The sequence below is a fragment of the Orbicella franksi genome, chromosome 8, assembly GCF_964199315.1.
Source record: "Orbicella franksi chromosome 8, jaOrbFran1.1, whole genome shotgun sequence".
Taxonomy (NCBI): domain Eukaryota; kingdom Metazoa; phylum Cnidaria; class Anthozoa; order Scleractinia; family Merulinidae; genus Orbicella; species Orbicella franksi.
In genome coordinates, this window is record NC_138152.1 from 9,825,399 (window position 1) to 9,847,820 (window position 22,422).

The 22,422-nt window shown below is 37.2% G+C and overlaps 1 pseudogene; it reads left to right on the forward strand.

Moving 5' to 3' along the window:
* The first annotated feature begins 7,108 nt into the window (after positions 1-7,108).
* LOC145495910 (microfibril-associated glycoprotein 4-like) lies at positions 7,109-17,535 on the forward strand (annotated as a pseudogene).
* The last annotated feature ends 4,887 nt before the right edge of the window (positions 17,536-22,422 follow it).

A 22,422-nucleotide genomic window follows, 5' to 3' on the forward strand; every position in this document is an offset into this window, starting at 1 on the left:
TAAACAAACAAAATGCACATCGAGTTTCAGGTGTTTCTTGGGAGAAGACTTGACGGCGTGACATAAGACGGCTGTTTTCTTTAGGCAAGACACTGTAACGGTGTACAGTGAGCTAGTAGATGAATAGCAATAATATCAATGCGAATAGCATTAGCAAAGTAACTCGCATTCTCTTAACAAAAGTAAAGGCTTTAAAGAAATTAGTTGCTCAAGTTGATTTCTTATAACTTTGTACTGTTTGTCTTCTAAGAGAGCTTCTGAGAACTTTGTTTGGCCCTGCAGTAAAGATATTGAATCAAAGCAAGTCTATTCTTTTCGGTGATTTGAGCAATCCATTTGCTCTCGTTTATAGAGCAGGAAATAGAGTGTGATTACAAAAGCTTAAAATCTGATAATTTTTTCAATATTCAGTCGTGTATATAACTTGTGAAAAGTGAGGGTTATTTAAAACTTTCATAACTTCTATTCCTCAAGACAAGAGACTTTAAAAGGAAATTTGATATGAAAGCCAGAGTGACAATTTTTCTTGATTGCGCGGAACAACCATTACTTTGTCCTATCTTCAAAACTGCTCTTCCTATCGGTTTAGCTTAAGTTGTTTAAAAGTTATTTGAACACTTTTTAACCAGTTTTGATTGAAATTATAAGCAGTATACAATATACAATATACACGTTTTTTAGCTCGTGTAGGTTAACTTTTGTGTTTTATGTTTGTTTATCTATGTTTTTGTTCGATTTGGTTTCTCAAAAAAATGTACCTAGTGTAATCGCCTGTAGGGAATGCCAAAAGTTCTTTAGTAAACATGTTTCGCTATTGCCCAGACAACCGTCAAACTTAAAAATTTGCTGACATCCCAGACATTATACAAGCAATTTGCAATTGTATGAAATAGTAACTTCTCGTAAATTTAACTTAGTAGCACAGCCTAGTTTCTGTAGTATAAGTAGACCGAGAAGTTTTACAATTTTTTTATTTTTAAATTGCAACTTTTTGTTTCTTTTTAAATTTGGTTTACATTTTTTCAAATTAAAATTAAACACTAAACTAGTAGTAGATCTCTTCAGGTAGTTTTACAAACATACACTAAACGCCTGCATTAAGCCACACTAGCGGCCATTTCAAAGACACAAATCACTAAGGTTTTGTCGGATTTATGAAAGGAAGCAGGTAACGCTGTGAAATATTTACACAAGGCGTAACAAAGGTTTTGGCTCACGGTTTTAGCCGCCGTAGTACCAATGAATGCGATAGCGTCCGGCGCTTGCACGTACAAGACGGATGGAGAGGAGAGAATTACGAATTTCTTGCACGGCTGAAAATGCCGGCTGATATGGAATGACGGTGGTAGAACTCTCTAGGTACAATATGGCGGATTGTACAAAAGAAATTATCTCTGAAAGTTCCAAGGCTGCTGACTTCTGTTGCAGCATTTTGAACTGGTAAATTGTGTGTACATAATGTAGATATTAAGAGGCCAACAAACGAAATCTCTTCCACACATTTTGCCTGTTTCCTCAATCTATCAAAAAAACTCTTCCTTCGGTAATCTAACCAAGAAACAATTCAGTTTGTAAGTCTCCATTTTCTTTTAGCCCAACATCTGTCTCAAAATTGTTTTTGGTGTTTCAACTTTTTTGATCAGATCGATATGAAAATTTCAGTTTTTATCACATCGATTTACATTAAACTTTGTTTAATTCTTCAAGGATTTTGCCTTACGTCATTAGGACATTATTTCGCAATCTTAGTCTTCATATTCCTTAGTTAACTCCACTGTGATAGACTCCAGGCAACGAAGTTATTTCCACAGACAGGCATCTTTCAGGGAATGATCAAATTCCTTACTTTAATTTGTAAACATATTTAAGCTGCAGTGCTAACATCGTGTAAGGCATTTAAACAGACAAATGTCACTTATAGATATACGTCCAGTACCTTTGTTATTTGATTCTGCATATGTTAGTTATGAATATTAATACTCCTTTCTAACTTTTCTCATTTGCCTTACAGTTTAAATATAGTGTATACAAGAAAATTTCTGGCTGAAACTACAAAATGCCCAAAATTGCCTTGCTTACAAGTTGGATTATAGTTAAAAATTGTTATTATTGGGACAGTTTTTAACTCTATAAGTACCTTGTAAATTTTAACGTCTATTTAAAACTATGAATAAGGACTCTTTATTATTATAACAGTAATTATTATTCACCTTGTTACTCAAAATAATGTAATGTTTAATGGGTTTAGTACAACTAAGTTATACATACACATGTATGTTTAGTGATATTTACCGCAGCGCTAAAGTTATTCAAAGGGCCAGTGGCATGATAGTGCTTTTGTCAAGTTTTCCGTGCGACAAAAGGCACCAGGAGTCAAAAGAAAAGCGTTGGAATTATTGTTGATTAATTTGTTTACGATGCAAAAGTAGACTTCAAATAGCAACAAATTAACTTAAATGAAAATTCAAGTTGAGGATGAAACTAACTCTTATCCCACCAAATTTCTTTCCTGGTTAAATTTGCATCCCACGAAGTTATTAGTACTCTTACACATTCCAGCAGAAACCAATTAATTTTCAATCTAAATACAATTTTCAAACTGTACAAATGACTTGCGCACTATGACGCTACACTGGGGCCCAATGCCATCTTAGTGCAGTACTAATTAAATTACATTAGGTACAATACAACGTTTAGTAATGACTTATCCAACATATTTTAATATTCAACCGGTAGAGAGGTTTTTAACTGACTGTGGTAAACGACAACCAAATCCCTTTCCCTTTCCTTGTAAAGGTACTTTGTCAAGTTACCCAGGAAATAGGATTGTGCATGTTTGTACATGTCTGGGAGTATTTTGGTGAAATACTTGGTACTTTTATGGTTTAGGTCTGTATACAAGTACTTGAAATAGCTGTTACTCTTTGTTCCAATTGACAATTTTGGTGATGAATTCCAAGGTAGTGCTTGGAAGAAATAAAATATAAAGAAATATAAATATAGATAATGAAAGAAATATATAATTAGAACAGGCCTCACATTTTCATTCAATTTCTGCCATGCAAATTGTTCAGTCCAAAAACACTGTTTGAATGAAATAGCAAAGAACTGTATCATTAAAGGCATGTCTACAGAAAAAACCCGCAAGACAGGATGGAAACTTAAGCAGATACATGATGTTAGAAATGCGAGCAGAGACAACAGGAAACGCAAGTAAAAACAACAGAAATGCTTCGAAGACTATGATTGGAACACTCTTTGTCGCACTGGTAAAGTTGAGCAATTAAGCATCCAGAAGCTTGACAAGTATCCGTCAGTCATTTCAACCTTCAATTAAAGGGAAAAAAAAAAAATGATAAGGTGCGACGGTTCACGGCACATGCCTTGATTAGAATAGGTTAGGTACTTGATACCCGTGTCTCTCTTCAGCGGCACGAGCGCAGCGGCAGCGACAAGATGATACAAATGACAATGATATGGACAGCAGTTCTGATGCGGAAAGTGACAGCAAAGATGATATCGTTATTTCGTATCTTTGCAGCTCTGATTCATCGGAAAGCGAGAGTGATTCAAAAGGAAACCAACAGTGGCAGAGTATCTGTTGTAACACAGGTCTCTGGCCAAACCCGATCTGAGCGCAATATTGTGAGGTCGTTATCTCACTGTCGTGACTTTTTTTGTATTAGTTGACCCATGTAAGTGGACTGTTTGGAAGTGTTCACCGGTATGCTCCATATGGCGAAAAGAAATAAATAGCCCCCCCACTCCTATGCCTATTTATTTTAGTGACCCCCTCTTCATTTCTTAATTTTTTGATGATCCCCCCCTCTTTTGTGCCATCTCCTTCCCCCAGGCATAAATATTGAATGGTCCCTTATTGTTCAGTATACAGACGAGCCTTCTCGAGGAGACAGACCTTTAGCAAGGACGACCGTGACAGATTGCAACGGCTACCGGAAACAACAAATGACTTCCGTCAATGTTCTGCGCATGTCGGAGTAGGAAGTAGCAAGGAATGACAGGCCTGCACGACTTCTAACAATGGAAACTTTTGAACCATGTGCGCAATCTTTGACCCATTTATAATTTCGCTCTTATGAGTATGTCTTTAAGGGATTTCCCTCTGTTAAAAGATATGAGTGGTGGCTCTTTGAAAATTTGCCGTAGAGAAGGCTGGTTTTGTATCAAGTGCCATTTTTGCATTAAAACATGTTTGAGATTAGGCACTGACGGTTGATATTGTGTTACAAAAGGCAAGATATCTTTTCGGCTTTCGTATTTTTGTTGTAGCGCTGATACCCTTTCTGTGAATTTGATATCTGATAGAAGTGTCTCAATCAGATTTTTTGGATAACCTCTAGCAAGGAGACGTGATTTGAATTTAATAATGTTCTCTTCAAATATTGTTCTGGAAGAGTTAGTGCGTAAAAGTCTAAGAGCTTCTCCCAAGCCAAGGGGTCAAAATTACGCACATGGTTCAAAATTTTCCATTGTTAGAAGTCGTGCAGGCCTGTCATTCCTTGCTACTTCTAACCGTCGTCCACTCCGCACCGACCAGAAATGAAATTACCATTCAGTGCGTGGTTACCAAGGGTTAACTTTTTAACTCGCAAATTTTACGTGTGGTCGTCTGTTGTTGGTTTGCCTGTAGACCAAGAGTGACATAATAACCTGTAGTGTACAGTCGAACCTCCGATTGCGACAACCTCTCATAAGCGACCGTCTCTCCTCAGCGACCAGTTTTCCAGAATACCAAAAGTCAGATCACTATATTTTGAACCTCTTGTAATCGACCACCTCTCGTAAACGACCGCCACCACTTTAGAGCTAAAAGCTTGAAATTTTCTGTTGTTTTAAACCTCCAGTGAACGTCCACTTGACAAATGATAGGGCAAAAATTGGATAATAAAACACATCGTAAGATGTTGTAACATCATCGCATTCCTAGGTAGTACAAGAGATGGAAATTTTCTCAACGGAAAGTATCGGTTTTTTTTCTCGAAATTGACTTTTCACATGAATAAGACATTTAAAACGCGGGTAATTCTCTGCAGTTACCATATGCTAATGACGCAAAATTTTGACCGACAAAATGGTCTGAGCTCTCGTAAGCGACCACCTCCCGTAAGTGCTTACGGGATGTTTGACTGTAGTATTTTTATTTTTACGAAAAAAACTTGTGTTTTTTTGCTCGAAAAACAAAGTGAAACGCCTTCGAAAAAATAAAGTTTGTCATATTTACATTGCAAGCGTAACTTGACGCCTGATAATATTTTTTCCCGAGTATGGCAAAATTAGAAACGGACAATACGTTTGTCCAAGGGAAAAGAATAAATTTAAATCCAGTCGTTCGAATGGCGTTTAATTAATTAATTAAGTAAATTTTAACGTATAAGAACCGCACGCACGTAGGCCTGTAAAATATGATGTTCAACATCCTACCTTTTGTCAAAACGTTACCAAAACCGAGGAATATATTGAGCTAACAGTCGAAGTCGCATTGACGTCCTGATATAGATATGTATTCAATATTCAGGCCAAGTTTATCACGAACCAACTTCAAAAAATAAAAAAAAAACTCATTAAGAGGAAAACAACGAAATCAATGTTTAGTTCGCAATAAAGTACCAAAACAAAGATAGAGAACACGGAAAATGCCCTCAAATTTCCAGGATTTTAACAGAACGATTGTTAAAACATGAGTTTCGAACGTTCCTTTCATTAGAATATAACTTTAACTCAGGCATGCAAGAAGAAATTTGTTCCTGTAAGGGTAGTTGACAAACCAGATAGAAATATTTTATTCACATAACAAGTGTGTAATAATTTAAACAGGAAGTCCTTATGGTAGGAGCAGGAGGAGTCAAACTGCTACGAGCAGAAATAGCTCTGAATGACAGAGACAAAACAAGCCATCTCTTATTACACAGTGTTGGCTTGTAATGGGCTGCTATTTGGACTTCACATCTCCAGCTGGTGTTAAGCGGCCTTCACACGGCAAATTAAAGGTGGCAAACTCGTAGTTGGCAAACTCAAGTTGGTGTGTGTGAACGGCCCAAATACAGTACGCAAACACGTTGGCAAACTGTTGGCGACAAATAGAACTTGCCTCTACTCTCGTCAACTTTTTCACCAACTTTTTCGTGTTGGTAAACTCGTTTCTGACGTGTGAACGACTGGCAAACAAGTGTTGTTAACTGTCAACCAATCAAAACACGCGCTCTGTTCACTTGATTTATTTGCGTAACACTTCACAAAGTGGCGGACGCAATTCAAGATGAACATGAGGCCACTTTTAAATTTATCGAAGAGGTTCACAATTGTCTGGCTGTGTGAAACGATTCATCTGTAGTCTACAAAGATACTAAAAACATACAAAAGAAAATGGAGGAGCCAGCGGACAAACTGGGTTTCGTCCAAACCTTTCTGTCTCTTCTCTTCTCTTCTCCTGTTTCATTGTTCGACGTGAGTGCCACTGTACTAAGTCGGCCATGTTGCAAATTACCGCGTGTTGTGATTTGACGCGAGTTCGACGTGTGAAGGTACGAGTTTGCCAACTTAAGTTTGCCGTGTGAAGGCCGCTTTAGCTCAATATACTATCTTACCATTTCCCACGAGACATCAAATGTAAAAATACTGATGAAGCATGATGTAAATTCAATTTCGTGAATGGCATTTAACTAACTTGTAGCCATCTTATGTGCATGGAGGCCTGCAGAATATAATGTTCAACATAAAAAGTCATATTATCATTACTACTTTTTAAATTGAATTAATTATAAGCTTAGCTCGAAGTTGCAATAACGTCCTAACATAGATGATTTATTCAATATTCAGTTTGATTAATCACGAGCCACCTTGAACTAGAAAACAATATATTAGCGGAAAAACAGCGAGATTAATGTTTAAATTTTCAATAAAGTACAAAAATAAAGGTAGGGAACGAGGTGAGTGCCAAGGAAATTCATTGTTAAAAACATGAGTTTGGAACGTATATTTCTTTGGAATAAAACATTCACTCATAAACAAGCCGAAGAAAAATAAATTATTAAAATAAAGGAGCCCAAGAAGGAATTTCTTCCTGTAAGCTTAGTTAAAAAACCGGCAGATAGAAATATTTTGTTCACATAATAAGTGGGTAATTTAAACGGGAACTCTTAGTAAAAGTAGGAGGAGTCAAACTGACATGAGCAGAAATAGCTCTGAATGACAGAGATAAAACACGCCATCTCTTATTTCAGTGTTGACTTGTAATGAGCTGTTATTTCGACTTCACAACGCCAGACTTTCCATAAGACTTGAGAACTGAAGACGTTCGTTGCGGTTTAAAAATGAATGTTTCTGCCCTCCTCGTTTTTGTGTCATCGATTTCAATAATGCTTCGTCCAACGCAAGCGGAGGGTGAGTTCCAAAATGTCTTACATTTTCATTGATAGCCTTTAAATCGCGTTTTATACTCTCCTACTTAGTGTATCCTAACATCAGCTTGTCTGGGCTGGCATCCCAAACTCAGCCTTATAAGCGGGTTGAGTTTATTGTTGGTTCTTCTCTTCAACCTCTTCTCCTCGGTCATGTTTTCTTCCGGGTACTCCTATTTTGCTATCTTTATGAAGACCGACATTTTAAAATTCCAATTCGACCAAGAATTTGAGTTTGTCCGGATTTGTCTGAACACCGTCAATATTTTCAGTTAGAATTCGCAAAGATCACGCAAAATTGTCATGATAAAATTTTCTCAGGTAAAACTGACACGATATTTCATTAATCACTCGCAAAAACGGAGAAAAATATGTTTTTTTGGTAACATTTTTATCTCCTGTCTGTCTCTTTGCGAAAGCAATTTCGAATTCGGTCCTTAATTGACGATACGCGAAAAGTTTAAAAGATAAGACTCATGCAAAAATATAAATGTACTTATTTAGTTCAATAGTTTTCTCGATAAAGATGGTAACGATGGTGATAATTAAGAGACTATGATCTAGATCACAGCCTTTTGTGATAAATTGGGAAACTAAACTTCTAAAAGTTGCAGCTCAGTCATTTTTGTCTTCTTTGTCTTTCGTGGAAGTTTTGTTTATTTAGCACTCTTTGGTATTTTAAAGCCGATAGTTGTAATGTCAAAATACTGTAAGATAAAGAAAACTATTTTCATGGAGATTTCAAGTCTCTTATGCATCATCGCGAAGTTTTCCAGAAATAACGTTTGAATAAATCGAGCGGAATTTATTTGTAATTTGTCTCACAATTTTGTTGCGCATCTACAACGCAATTTGCAAATTGCAAATTGAACGAGGCGTTGTCTAGTGCAACACTCCCTGAATTGGACATGTCTCGCACGTTTTCGTTACAGCAATGCGAGGCATGTTTATAACCCAGTGTAACAGCGCCTTTTAACACGATTGCCGACGCATAATTCTTTACAACAGTTCGTACGAGAAATTGCTACTCGCTTTTATCTTATAGCATCAAACACGGTTCTTAAAAATAATTATCTGTCAGCACATAAATAAAGACGAAGAGGAAGCTAGAATATCAACACCAGCTATTTTCTCACTAGATGGGAAAAGGGATCTGTGAAATGCCTGTCTAGTTTGTATTATATCGCTAAAAAAAAAAGGATGATGCTGCATTTCTTGTTCATAAAATCGGCAAGGTAATTAATCTGACACCCATTGTTTCGCATTTTGTGTGATCTTTGAGGACAGATCTTTCAAAAACGTTTGAAAGGCACAGAAATTTGGAGTTTAAACGGCAAATAATCGAAATGCGGGCTTTCTTGTTATAGTCATAACAAACATATCCTACTATACGTAATGCTGTTGTTAAGAAGTATATTATCTGAATTTAATCATAAACAAAAATAGGAACTTTATGCCCATGAGTTGTGTCACAGTTTTGCTGGTCAGTCTTTTGTTATAAAGGTAATTACGTTTGATTTCTGTAGTCACAAAATAAAAACGACTTCTTACGTGCTCGAAAGCACTCGACAATTAAAAAAGCAAGTTATTACCAGTAACAGGTGGATTTGAAATACCCCACTTTCTTCACCGTGTAAAATTACCGTATGTCATCATTACAACCCCTCAATTAAGTTAGATTATGCGGAAATCATCTTTGTTGTTTACGTATCTTGCGGTCTATAGGCGAGTATACGGTTTTCTCTTGAGCGAGCGAACTCAAGCGTTTCATTTGTTTTCTTTCGTTTTGTGTATTTTTTGAGCTTTTTTGTCTTCTTTTTGTCTAAGTGAGCGATATCTTGGATTCAGTGAGATGAAGAAAGCAAACAAAAAGTTAGTGTTATGCATGAATAGATTTAACAATCTCTTTTCCGGAAAAAACCGTCAGCGTTACTGGTTACTAATACAACAGACCATCTCTGAAAACGTAGTAAATGTATTCCATCCACGCTACGCTGGAAAAGTTTGGAAAATGCAACAATCACCGGTCATTTTGCACGTGCGTTTCAGGAAAACTCTGGCAGGGAAATCACTAGATTATCGCGATGTCATCGTTTTCGGAAAGCTCTGTTTTTTCAAAATGTTTCCCGTCCACACTAAGAAGCAAGCCGGCGTTTTCAAATTCCTGATCCTCAAGTTTGAAGTTAAGAGCGTTTTCGTGACGGTTTACAGGAGATGGTAGGCCTAACCGTAGAAAGATAGCCGTGTTTTCAAATTCCTCCTGTTTGAAGAGCGTTTTCATGACGGGTTAGAGGAGACGGTAGGACTAACCGTAGAAAGATAGCCGTGTTTTCAAATTTCTCCATGGTAGTGTGGACGCAGCCTAAGTTTTTCACCTCTTTTTCTCACAAATTGAAGTAAATTTCAATGATTCCCCCACCAGCCGCTCCCTAGATACAGAGCATTAGTTATATTGTCTAACGGAGGCAGCACCTCTTTTATGTTTGAGATATTCTAGATTTTTTTGGTGTTTTTTTTTTTTTTTTTTTTTTCTATTTCATTATCTCTTTGCTTGTATAAGCCTAGAATTCGACGAATACGTTTCAAGTAAAGACTATTATCTGATTCAAGATTTTCATTTTGTAGTTAGCGTTTTAAGGTGGCTCCCTACAGTTCTACGACCGCACGCGCGCTGAGGACGAAAGCTCAAGTAATCTGCGCGCGCTCGAAGGAAAACGTCAGTGTTTTTCGATATTTTATTACGTCAACATGAGCACAACAAGCAAAACTGACAGTGAATTTTCTCGCGTTTCCTTCGGTGAAATTTCGTAAAACTTGGCAGATTGGTAGTAAATATTTTACTTTAGTCGGAGCTCGTTTTTCAGCGAAATCTATAAGACCAGTTTTGTCGCAGCGGTAAAAGACATAAATTTGCAAAAATCGAAAAACCTGCTTTTACAAACCCTACTTTTTTCGTGTTTAAAATTCGTGTCCCGCAAGAAGCGATATGCTGTGAAAATTTTGGAAGATTTCACCGAAGGAAATTCAAGAAAATCGTAAGTAAAGCCATAAAAAAGTAAAAAACATATTTGTTCGGGCATTTCTAATTCAAGACTAAAACCAATAATTTTAACAGATGATAGTAAAACACTACTTAATCATTGCTTATTACATGTAATTAGTTTAAGAGGACTGGGTGTAAACTGAATACGAATGCAAAAACGGGATTCAAAACATAACACTTGCGCGCGCAACGCCATAAATGATTACCCTATGGAGCCACCTTAAAATTTATTTCAAGATTGCTCACAAGATTGGCGTGTTGTGTCGCTGCCATTCATAGGTATTTCTGCTCATTGACACTCAGCTATGAGAGAGCGAGATGCTCGCTTGCATCGAACAGTTAATTTTTTATGTAAGGTACAAGAAACATATTATGCAAGACTCGATATTTTCTCTCCATATGACAGTTTCAGAAGCTGGCATAAGTATGACCATCACGGTGCTTCTGATGTCTCAGATGTTTTATAAACTGGGCGCTCAGCAGTGTATACTTCAAGGCGAATATTCCATCCGCGGCATGATGTTAAAAGGACATACCTTCATGGTGGAGAAGACCGGAATCTGGCCTAATTGTTTAGACAAGTGTGATGATGACGTCAGATGTCAAAGCTTTAACTACGTCATCAGCCAAAAAATCTGTGAGTTCAACAACCGCACCAAAGAAGCCAGACCTGAACATTTTGTTTAGGACAGCGATCGGTTCTATATTAAACAATTCAGGGAAAGAGGTATTGTTCTTCTTTAAATGTTCATCTCTAACTTTTTTTGAGGATAGGATTCGTATCTTATACAAGCGTGCCCAGAACCTCTTTGCATCCCGAGGACTATAAACAAAGCCCGCAGTTTTTCGTCAAGAGAGCTTAACAAAAGTGGTGTTTAGTAATGACAGAAAAGCGCTAAAAAAATGTTTTTGACTTTTCTATTTTTAGTTCCTCTTGGATCCGTTCCCGAGTTGCCCGCTGAGTCGTGCGCCGAGATCAGGGCGAGTGAAGGAGAAGATGCAGTCAGCGGTAATTACTGGTTCGATTCAATTAAACCTGGCGAGGTAGTCCTGGCTCGTTGTGACATGTCTAAACTAGGTAACTATACGTTCGGGGTTTCACCGCGATTTATTATTTTCAAACCTCTTCCAATAAGCTTCATCTACGCGCTATAAAATGCCTCAACCTCCAGGCTGTTTCTATGATTAGAGACTTCGTATTCTCCCAAACAAGGCATATCTGCGATGCGTACAACCTTGGCGCTAAATCGAATTTTTACGAACTTTTACATTTAAGTTATTTTACTTTTCTATTAATGTAATCTGACCAGCAGTGTCAGTTTTAATAAACCCTTCCAATAAGCGACCAATGGCGAAAATAACGTCCAAGACATGGACATAGACTGTTTAATTTATGAGATGCTCTTCATAAAGAAGAAGCCTAGCTTTAAAACCAAATCGGGCTCAATCCTCGTGAAACTATTTGTTTAGAGTTAAAACAACAAGAGCACTTACATCGGTCGTGAAGCCGAGGGCTACAAAGATGGGTTTCAGGTCTGCTATCTTCTCTCAACTAATAATTAACAGTCAACAGGCTCTATCTTCCCCGTGCAACTGACAGCGGGTGCTCAGAACCAGAAGATTCCCACCCAGCTAGAAATTGTTTGTGGAACAGATATCTTTCAAGGAGAAGATCCGTTGCCATTCCCAGACTGGATTACGATAATGATGGATATCTGATAAAGATGTTTTGTTTTTCTTTATAAAAAGCAAATAATTCTGAAAGTTAGTAAGTTAGTGATCTCTTTTACCTATTTGCTCCGGGCCGGGCTCCGTCAAATATATCAACAGAAGCTATTGCATTTTAATCCTTTCAATCTTTTCTTCTAAAACAGATATCGATGGCTGTACAAGTCATCCCTGTAAGAACAACGGGACCTGTACAGACCGAGTAAACGGATTAACTGCAGCTGTGCACCAGGATTTAATGGCACACACTGTGAAACAGGTAACTATAGCCAAAAATAGTTCATTTTCATTTATATTCTAGGGGTTTGAATCTCTTTCTGTGTTGTTTGCAGTGTTTTATGTTTTAACTTCAAGCATGGTTTTGTTATTGAGTTTTACTGTTGGTTGTTGCAAGTTCTATCCAATGTGATCATTATTAACTTTCTGCCTTATCACCTTGAAACAGATATCGATGATTGTGCAAGTCATCCCTGTAAGAATAACGGAACCTGCACAGACCGAGTGAACGGATTCAACTGCAGCTGTGCACCAGGATTTAATGGCATACAATGTGAAACAGGTAGTCGTAACAGATAACATCACCAACCTTCCATTTCGTGTAAGTAATAAAACAGCACTGTTCACAGATATTTTTGCTTTAGCATTTTTGATTAAAGAAAAGCACAATGTTATCCACAACTTTCTTTCTTCCCCATAATTCTGTCCAATTGACCTATCCAAGTCTCTAAGGAGCGAAATTTGGGCCGATAACCGATCTTATGCAGTTTTGGTTATTTTGCAGATATTATTGCTGTGGGTTCTGTCGTATACCGTAAAATCCCGGGTTAAAGCCCTGGGCTCATATAACTTCATAAGGGGTTTTGTGTGGGCTTAAAGATGGGCGGGGGAGGCTCATTTCCGGGCGGCATATAAGCGAAATAAAAATATTGTTTCGGAACGAGGAGATGTAACGTATCTGAGCAACGAATTAAAGCTAATATACCATTACATTAAGAACCATTACATTTATAATACACTTGTTGTGAGTCACAATAAACGGAGAATATGTTTCAAAAACATCTATAAAGCACTAGCGTGACTGGAACAACTGGAATGGAACAGAACTTTATCTGCTTTATATATTAGATGGGCTCGTATCGGGGGTGGGGGGGGGGGGGGGATAGTGATGTCTGGAATAATATCTCTGTTAGCAAATAGAAGGGTTTATATCCGGTAGGGGCTTTAACGTGGTATTTTACGGTATGACCGTTATTAACTTTCTACCTTATACCTTTAAAACAGGTATCGATGATTATGCAAGTCATCCCGGCAAGAACGACGGGACCTGCACAGACCGAGTGAACGGATTCAACTGCAGCTGTGCACCAGGGTTTAATGGAACACAATGTGGAACAGGTAATCGTAACAGATAACATCACCAACCTTATAGCTCGTGTAAATAATAAAACGGCAATGCTAACAAACGATTGGGAGCCAATCAAAAGGTGTATTTCCTAGAAATTGACAGTCACGAAAAAAGGAAAACAAAGAGAAATTCGTCTTAATCATAACCAAAACCTGTTTTTGATAGCTTCTTATTTTTTCTGCTTGTTTGACGAGTTTGAAAAAGTTTTTGAAAGATAAGTCTGACGTGTACAAGTAGTTCATGCCCTTTCAAATCCTAGTCGGTGTTTTCAACAAAGCTTGACAAAGATTTCTTTCGTTGTCTTTTGTGCTGAGATGCTGCAACAATTTTCACTATCGCCAAAAGGCTACTAATATCATGTGTGTTTCTTTAACATAGTGAAATTTTACACTGCGAAAATAAAATAGACCAGGAGTTTTAATGACTCAACCAACAATATTGAAATCGTTATTCGAGTTGATTAAAGAAAGTGTGACCTAACTTTGCTGATTATTTCTGCTGTATTCACATATTTTCAGCTAAGCTTTTAATATGTTCTCAAACATTTATCAACCTTAAACATATTTAAAAACTAGAGATATTATATGAGTTCGATGTACGTTTTCACACGAAAGAAGGGAGGTCCAATTTGTCATGTTTAACTGACTGTACAAAACACGCATTGTCGGGCGCTCGTATTCATCGACAACAGACAACATATTTGGATTTTTACACAAACAAAACTAAGCAGTATCTACAGACATAAACTTATTGGGCCTTGATGAAACATCAAGCGTTGCTTACAATTCAGGCGAAACTCAAACTTGCAATTATTTTTCATTTAACTTTCGGTCGCGATAGACGCTGGCGAAATCCTCACAAGCTTGTGGCAAGAGGAGGGAAACTTTGAACTCCTGAAACGCTGCTATATCCAAATATTTCCAACAATTTTTTTGCTGTATTGTAGAAAAGCTGTTAATCTTCAACATATGTGAAACTTGGACTAAAGTAACGTACAGCTCTTGTAAACGAAGCAGTGGAATACAACTTGCTCAGTGATATAAAGCGGGAAAAAACCTAAATTCGACACCGTCTTACTTCACTCAAACTGGAGCAGCTTACGACGAAAATAGTGAAGCAAAATTCAAGACATAAACGTAATGAAATGTGGGCCAAAAGCATCAAACATTTCGGTAATTTTGGACGTCATTTCCCTGCGATACATATGTAAAAATCCTCGCAGCATGCACGCACGTGTGCCACACACGATGGCGCAATTTGTTCTAAAAATAGCCAAATTGTCCCACATCATGGGGACAGCCCCAATACTAGAAATGACTCACGCTTACGTTCTCTGTCCCCGGTTAGTGCCCCTGTTATTGGTAAATTCAGTTCATTTCATTGCATTGTGTTATTATTGTATTATATTTTATTTTGTCTTCACATGCATGGAACGTTTATCCACTTTCGTGGAAATTCAACTAGACTTCCCCCCCCCCCCCCCCCCCCCACCATCTGCCTTAAATGATGTCACGTAAAGACGAGGCAAATTGTAAGGTTGTAAAGGGTTGTCATGTTTCAGATATGATTACATAAAATACTAATAATTAGATTTTCCAAGATCATTACCACAGTAAAGCTTACGACGACGAACCTTGACATATTTTGCTCCATGTATAGTTTCCACAGACTGTGCTGACATTTACAAATCTGGAGAAAAGAAAAACGGTGTTTATACGATCAACCCAGATGGTGCAGGGATCATTGAAGTGTTCTGTGATCGAACAACAGCCGGAGGGGGTGGTTGGTGTTCCAGAAGAGACTGAACGGTTCGGTGGATTTCTCTCTAGACTGGACCGAGTAAAAACGTGGCTTTGGATCTCTGACTCGTGAATTTTGGTTCGGACTTGACAAGACACATCGTCTGACTAGCAGTGGAAGTTACAAACTTCGTGTTGATCTGGAAGACTTTGATGGAGACATCACTTACGCTGAATACGATTTGATTTCTTTCATCTCGCACTAAGTTGTGGAAAATCTGTTTCTTGATAGGACCAAACTGAAGTTTATCATAGTATTTATAATCACGAACTAAATGGGGCGTTGCATGTAATAACCAACTAAATGTCTGTCATTTTTGTGACACGCATAAGCGGAATTTTTGTTTGAGGAAACTCACGTTATGGACAATGACAAGATGACAAAAGAATATTTTTTCCGTAAACTCGTTGACCCACTGATTCGGAAAGGAGCCAGCGCTCTTGCCCCAAAGTCAATATCGGGAATGAAGGTCGAGAGGGGGTCGGCAGAATTCGAACTGGTAAACTCAAAAATATTTCCTCTTGCTTGTAATCACAGCTTTGGGTTTCCCAAGTATTTTTTTTTTTAGGCATTTTCGGAGAGTGGTATAATTAAGCTCTGCCGGTGTATAAGAGATAAAGAGGGCGGGGGGTTTGGTTGAACGGCTTAACGAGCAAAGGTACTCAGTACTTGGTCGTCTCTTTTAAATTCAGTATTCTTGTCCTCTCCAAGACTCTTCTACAAATACAGTCACTTTTCAATTTCCGAAAAGACATACTGAACGTTTTAAAAATACCTTTCTTAAAAATTAGCAATGTAGACTTGTTAACTTCTTGATTATTTAATGATTTTAATTTAGCATTTTTAGTCAATTTTTGATATTGTAAGTGCCTATTAAATATTCCAGCTAATTCTACTTTTTAACTTTTGATATGCATTTTTATCAAATGAATAAAGACATTATCACTATCATTATCATCACATGTAACTATTTTACCGGAGAAAATAAATCTAGGTAAAGACAAATCAACATACTGTAAAACCCTCCGTAAATCATTACTTAACTGTTCTACGAAAATGTGAACAAGAGACAGCGCCTATCTAGAGGATAGATCATAACTTTACTTTCTTGAGATCTCCAGGTAATGCATTTTCTGGCAATTGGAGGACCATCTAAAAGAATATTCATAACTATAAATTAAATATTAAGACAGAGCCACGATGTCCCAGGATGGACGCAACAAAATATATCAGTTCCATTCCCAGTAACTAAGGATCAAGTAGATGATCATGGAACTTTGTTTCTCACTCAAAGATCGTCGACAGTAATTAGACACAAGTGAAATTCTTAATCTGCTTAAATGGGCACTGACTATGCCTCGGTCGAGCTGTTACAAAAACCGTGCTTGCTTTTAAAGTTAATTATATCTTAAATTCATTATCAATAGGTCGTTTCCGAGTTACCTTGTGCCTCTGTTTCAAAACGAGTCTTCGTGTAAAACCTTTCTTATGAAAATGAGTTTGATTTGCATAAGAATGAACTTGTAGGGGGAACACATTTTCATATGAATGGTTTCGCATGTAGATTCGTTTTGATACAGAGGCACGAGGCAACTCGGAAATGGCCTATTAGGACTATGTTATCCTTGTAGTAACGTTTCTCAAATTTTATAATCATAAAAGTTTCTAAAACGTTTTTATATTCTTTAATTACCATAATTTTAAAAGCTCATTTATTTATTTTCTCGTTTTGTAAATAATAAGCGCAAATCATCTTGTGACATGGGAATACTTTATCTTATTTGTGTTTCTGTAATGCTTGGTTTAGGAACTGCTGGAGATAGGCTGACTTATCATAATGGCCGTAAATTCACTACAAAAGATCAGGATAACGACTTATCTTTAGTTAACTGTGCAACATATCAGGCAATTCAAGGAGCCTGGTGGTACGGTGACTGTAGACACAACAACCTAAATGGTGTCTATCGGAACGGAGCGGACGATGGCACTATGGCATGGGGCAGCATTCACCCCATTAAGAGAGCTGAAATGAAGATCAGGCCGATAGATTTTTAGAATAAGCACTTTAGGTAAAGCACTTTATCTTAATCCCCTGTTCTTAATCTTAGCAAGACTCATTGTCCCTGACCATGTTTAGCTAGTCCTAGTCCTACAGCGCTTTTTATAGGACAAGGCAAATAAGAGGAAAATGCCGGAAATGTTTTGTCTAGGAAGAAGATTAAGACGTCTTATTACGCGCGCTATTTAGGCAGAAGTTTTAAGCACTTCATTAATACCAACTGAGTTAGTTCAGAGGGCAAATACTTGTAACAAAAAACATTCAATCTGATTGCTTCGTGCAAGGGACTGTGACGCAACTCGCGCTATTTATGTAGAAGTTTCATGCACTTCATTAATACAAACTAAGTTAGTTCAGAGGGCAAATACTTGTAACAAGAAGCATTCAATCGGATTACTTCGTACAAGGGACTGTGACGCAACGGGTCTGTTGGCACGAATTTTAGGGTATGTTTGAGATCTATTTGGTATACGTATTTGTTCATTTGGCACTGTTTTCATTTGACATTTACTCAAGCGACATTTATTCATATTTGATCAACTCGGTATTTCCTTTATTCAGGAATTTCTCCTGCCATCGATACAACTAATTATGACGGGACATATTCCCTGATAGTCTTTTAGTATGTCGGTTTGCTTGTGGGAGTGGATTTTCCTATATTTATTATTTTGGGCTCGTTTTTTGAGGGATTGAATACATTAAGGGTGTTTATCAAATTCTAATATGGGGTAAACAATTAACATGGGATCGCTTTAGGGACTTATCGCGAAAATTACAAAAGGGTTAACATATAAACCACCTGGAAAAAGAAATATGTTCTTTTACGAAAAGTTCCAACCTCCGTTTTTTGCTAATTGAACCGGCAATCGAATGTTAGAGGAAAAGAAAACATCAAACGATGCTAATAGCAGTTTGGTTTTTGGTGGTTTATTTACTTTTGGATAGCTGATAATATTTATTTAGCATACTTTTATCGATACTATGAGAGCCCAGTGTGTTTATCGTAGCTGACTGTGTTTCAATAGCTTTTCGATTTATTTATCTGTTTTGGCTTAGAAAAGAAATAACAGCAACAGAACCATGTTAGAACTGTTCGTTTGAATATTATGGAATTAGTTAATTATTTTAAGTTTAGTTAACGAGGTAGTAATGTCTTCGAGCGACCTAACTTAACTTCAATCATATGGCTGAAGTCTGAGAAACGATTTAGCTGAACATATTTTACAAACACGTATTTTTGAAATTCTTATTAAGATTTACTTTAACTGTGGATCAAGACACACAACAAAACTCTAAAGAACTCTATTTCCGTTGCCATTTACGTTACTCTCATTTAGGAAGCAAACATTAGCTAACATTACATCGTAACATTACATCATAACATTACACTACATTTCTAACACTTTCGATGTCCTTTGTCCTCAATACGTAAGTTTAAAATTAAATTCGATGCTCTTTCAATGTAAAACTTAATTCACTCTTCGTCAGAACCTAGACCAAGACCATAGCTAGCTTTCTGACTGCTTACTCTCTCTTCTAAGCATTCCTTTGCATAGGAATCTCTTGAAATAGGAATTTTTGCCCAAGTACATACCAAGATATGTTGATGAAATCTCTTATTTTGGGCGACACGAACAGCTGTAGTCGCTTTTTTATGCATAACAAAGATATTTGATTTAGTTACTTACAGGATAAATTAGGTTTTTCCGACAGAAACATGAGTGCAATTTATGCCAACTTCACTTATAAAAACTTGTTAAAATCTTAAAAATACTTGGAAGACTTGGAAAAACTTGTAAGCCTGACGAAGATATCCAATACATTCTACGCTGTTGTGACACAAAATCTGCTTCGCGACAGATCTGTTCCCTGAAATATCTGATCAACACTCAGGGCCAATGGCAGTCATTACCCTAGCCCCGAGGAGGAATCTGAACATTTCCCGTGGGTTCAATTTTAATTAATTCCTAACTCGTTCAATTTGCCGAAGGTGTACTGTAGCTAGTTCCTTGCCAAATTTTAAATGTATAAACCCCTTTCGCCCCCGTAACTATAGAAATCTGGACATTTATAAAACATCTCGACTGTGTTTGGATGATTCTTTCTTACCCACTGAAAGATAAAAGAGACTGCTGATAAGGGATTTGAAACCTTTCCTAAGTGATAATGTTGGCAACAAAAAAGCTTTATCTTTATTAGTTTGCATGTTTTTGATACGCAAATATTTCAGCTTCTGCCATTCTTATTCTTCCTCAAATATTGATTATTTACTTTTTTTAATTGAATTTTATTTTAGTTGTTGCCTCGATTCTTTCTTTACCATGGCAACCATGATTTAACACGCGAGTTTGCCAAGAATTCTTTTTATTAGGAATACAGTGTAATTCTAGCTTCATTCTCGTGATATAATTGTTTTCAAGTTTTGTTCAGTAATTTTGCAGTATCAGTTCACTTTAGTATGCCTTTTGAATTGTTTTGGATTGTTTGTTTATATTTAGAGCAAGCTCTCATATTGTAAGTAATGTAAGTATTGTTCTGTAAGTAGAGTATTGTGATGTTTGCGTAGGAGACCAGTATTGTAAATAATGTAGGTAATTCATTGTGCATTGTAAGTAATGTAAGTGACTTATGTGAAAGAAAATTAAGGAAAGGAAAACAAAAAGCACGGATAAGATAGAAACGAATACCGAAGGAAGTTCTATAAATTTTACTCCCCTTTAAACGGCCGTAGGCTTTAGCAAAAATTGATTGCATGATTTGTAGTTTAATCGGTCAGTTTAATCAGTCAGTAAGTAAAGCTGACCAGAACAAATAAGTTTCTAAACTTTAAGTTAAAACCTTGAGCAAATATATATTTTATTCAAGCAGCGTTAATTAATGCTCTAAAAATGCTAGAAGCGTTTTATGTAAGTGTAGTGTACGTCCAACCATGTGATGCTTTTGCAATTGGTGGAAGCATGTTAGTAAGGTGTTCCCAATTAGAAACTTTTAGGGCAATTGGTTTTTACTAGTGGGGATATTTATGACCAAGACTGATTACATGTAACAGAACGACAAAGAGACAGCCAAAGCCGGTAGTTATGTTCAAAGTAATATCTAAAACAATATAGTAATAGTCATTACTGTTAGCTACAATCAGCTACAGCTGAGTCCTGATAACCTTATAAAGCTTCAAAAGAAACTGAGAAAAGTTCGATTTCAAGAGGAACTAATGACCGGGAATTAGTTATTAAAATGGTGTAGGTTTCAATCAGGCTTATTACGGAGGGGTAAAACTGGAATGATACCGTGCCAACAAAACATGGCACCCAACAGAAGAGAACAAACTAAACAAAGGATATCCGGTCAGTTCCAACGAGTCACTTTCTCAGTTCTTTGTTTTTAAAGGACGTAAGTCTACTCACATATTATATCAATCAGAAAACCTCTCAATTGCAATACTTTTCAACAGATATTCACGTAATTTATGTGACTATAAAACCAGTTTCGTTCTTAACCTGTTGAGATTCAAGTCCGGACTGACTTCATGTAGCTCTGCAGGAGAAATGAACAATTTTCCTTTTCCAATGGCATTAACATTATCTCGTGTCCAATTTGGAGGCCATCTTGAAATTAAAATTATTCGCCCCAGTGCTAGACTGAGTCCTGCAAGAATTAAAAACTATTAAGTTTTCGTGTTCTTTATTACACAGATTTATCCATCTCGACCAGAATGCGTGTTCAAAGAGCGTACGATTAATAACCTGAGGCCTTGTCCTATTTTGTCAGTCATCGGATTTTTCTTTCTTTTTCTTTTTTTCTTTTTCTTTTTTTTTTTTTTCATCGAATTATTTCCAAATAATTGGACGACAAGTACTATGTTGTTCAAAAGTAGCCGGCTGCAATCTACTTTATGATGTCAGCCCGGTACTCTGCTCGCTTACTCTTCCAATTCTTTAGAGAAGATTGCAAATCAGTCAGCTACTCAAACAGATAAAGCCGCCAACTTGAAAACTGTGACAACCGGCTGCTGTGTGATGCTTGCAGGCTCACCTTCAATTTTCTTCTCCCCCCAATCAGTATCCTTTGTTTTCGCTCCACCTGTCTTTTCATACTTGAAAAAACAAAAAAAGTGAAATAAATAATGTTATGTTACTAATGTAGTGTAAAAGGGCGGATAGGGAGAGGAAGAAGTTTTCTCGTGTCCGCCTGCTTCGCGCTTTACGCTTTACGTCTGGTCGCGCGAAAATTGGGGCGAGAGCAAAAAATCGACGGAGAGGGTGCTGGTGGGGCGAGCAAGTGATTGCGGAAATACTGTTCATTCATGCGTAGCAAATGCTACGAAGGAACTACCAAGGCGATCCGACATGTTTGGGCGATCAATGTTTGGGAGTCTAGGGCCATTCTTTCCAAAAATAGACCATAAATGGTGATGGTCAGTAGCCTGCAACGTTTTTCTCCGAGGTAAGAAGTGTTTGAAGTCCTTAAAGTATGCATACTTGTTTAACTCAGCTCGTATTTATTATAAATAAGTTTGCTGCGTGTGTTATTTACAAACGTGCGTATTACGCACGCTTGTAAATAACACACGCAGCAAATTGCATTCCAGAATCTTGACAAATTTAGATGTCGAGGCTGTTATTTGAAGGCCAGAGAGATTACGAGCAACATCAAACAAAAGTTATTATAGTAAGTTAAGCTCGTGTAGCTGAGATCCGCTCGCTTCATATGAATTTTGTTATTTTCCCTGTGCAGTCAAGATCCCCCCCCCCCCCCCCCGCTAGGTGCTGGCTGTTTACGTAAGTACTTAACTTACTCAAGTGTTAGAACTTACTTGTATTGTGTGTTGTTTACTTTAAAAAAACATGAAACTAAACTTAAAAACTTACTTAGGGTTTATCCACACTGAGAACAAAACTTTTGTCTAAGTTTAACAAACAAACGTATCAACACATAACTTGTAGATGGTTTGTCTAGCAAGGACAAAATA